Source organism: Adiantum capillus-veneris, chromosome 30 (genome assembly GCF_014529385.1).
Source record: "Adiantum capillus-veneris isolate H3 chromosome 30, ASM1452938v2, whole genome shotgun sequence".
Lineage (NCBI taxonomy): Eukaryota > Viridiplantae > Streptophyta > Polypodiopsida > Polypodiales > Pteridaceae > Adiantum > Adiantum capillus-veneris.
This window is the reverse complement of record NC_140960.1, coordinates 83,840,622-83,842,558: the sequence shown is the minus strand read 5'-3', so window position 1 is coordinate 83,842,558 and position 1,937 is coordinate 83,840,622. Positions and strand designations below refer to the sequence as shown.

Below are 1,937 nucleotides of genomic sequence, written 5' to 3'. Positions count from 1 at the left end.
CTCTCTCTCTCTCTCTCTCTCTCTCTCTCTCTTTTCTATGATAACTCAACAGCCTCAATCTCGACTCTCGAGGCACACAGAGTGCTCTTCTCTCTCTCTCTCTCTCTCTCTCTCTCTCTCTCTCTCTCTCTCTCTCTCTCTCTCTCTCTCTCTCTCTCTCTCTCTCTCTCTCTCTCTCTCTCTCTCTGGACTCTAGTGAGTCTGGTCTTTTTTTTTGTCTTGATGGAGAGTGGTTTTCTACGTTCTCTGGCCTTAATGGTGGTGTCGCCATTGGCATGGATGCTCTGTCATTTCTTGTCAAAGGAGGAAATAAGCATAAGCTGGGTGCTAATTTTTGTGTCTTTTCATGCCACCGGGCTGCTGTTGCTGTCGCTAGGAGTCCTGGTGGGCAACTGCAAGTGCCATGCGGTGAAGATGGAGTTTGGCGATCAGCAAACACCTGATTGGGCATTGGTGATCGAGAGTCCGACCACCCGTTCCTCCATATATATTGTCTGCAAGGTATGACTTAATTTTTGTTTTGCCAGTCGCCGTCCCACAGACCCAAAGCAATGCATTATTCTGAACATGCCTTGTGCTTATGCATTATTTTGAACATGCCTTGTGCTTATGCTTGCATGAGGAGGCGATGCCACCCGAGAGCAATGTGGAGGCAGTGCCAATGCACAAGCTCTTCAAGCCTATGGCATTTCACGGCAACAGGTAATTGCTGCAAGGCATGACGCCAGCAGTGGGCACTCTCATGCAGCCATGTACAATCTGTTGGGCATGAAATTGGTTGTAAGGGAGAACGTGCCAGAAGCGTCATTAAAGACAAGCGGCCAGGGGGTGCTGTTCCTTTGTTTCCACAACACATGCGTAGACCGGCCTGTGTTTCTCTTTGTGCACTGGGCAAGCAAGTGTCAATTGTGATGTACAAGGCTCACAGTTCTAGACTGACGCGCAACAGGGAGAAATATGTAGGCAATATAAAGCTGCTACTGGAGGTGGGGCATTTAGTGAGAAAGCCAGAGCTGGTGCTGGTGTAGAGAGGACATACTAAACAATGCTGGTGGCGGTGTTACCCAAGATGAGCATGTTCCATGGAATCACAATGCAGGGCTAGAAGGCCTTCGACCGTTACTTTTTTCTCATGAACCCATGCCCACACTATGAGATCTCCTTCTTGCGCATTCAGCTTACGCACAAGCTGATCCATGTCGGTGGAAAGTCTACCTACGAGGTGGCCAACTACATTCAAAAGATGCTAGCTACCAAGCTGGGCTTCCAGTGCCGTTGCACTTGCACTTGCACCTTCACCCTCCGCGACAAGCGTATTCTATTATCATTGAATCTGGCCATGGCTTCCTCACGTAATGAATTATGAATGACTCTCTCGCAAGCCTTGTGATTTTATCACTTGTTAATTTTAGTTTTTAATTTTATTTTTTAAACTTTAAGTACTATATAAGTCAAAACTCACAACTTAAAGTTCATTTCTTATTTGCACATTTTAGAAGATCCTCTTGTGCCCAAACATACACACACTCATATCTTGCGCAACATGGACGATACACAAGAGCACACCACTACGCACAACAATGACACCACCACCACTGACACCATTGAAAATCCATAGCCTGTACCTCATACAGAATCCACATCCTCAACCAAAGTGGATAACCCAACACAGCAACCCACACTAAACACCCAACCGCTCCCCCAACCTTCAAATCCAGAGGATCAGAACACCATGCGGCAGATTTTTGGTGATCTCCAGCCACTACATCATGCCAATCGCACACCTCTGTCGGATCTCCTACCAATCGCATCTCTAAACAGACCCACACAAGAAACAAGAGCAAGTGAAGAGGAATATCGGGGTCCATTTCTTAATGAGGAGCACTCACCTATTGTTGTCACAGGACCTGAAGCTCAAGCAATGGTGGCACCTAGAG

General features: G+C 47.0%; 1 pseudogene; it reads left to right on the top strand.

Annotated features, from left to right (window-relative positions):
• The first annotated feature begins 222 nt into the window (after positions 1–222).
• Positions 223–1,366, top strand: LOC147418315 (glycerol-3-phosphate acyltransferase RAM2-like; annotated as a pseudogene).
• The last annotated feature ends 571 nt before the right edge of the window (positions 1,367–1,937 follow it).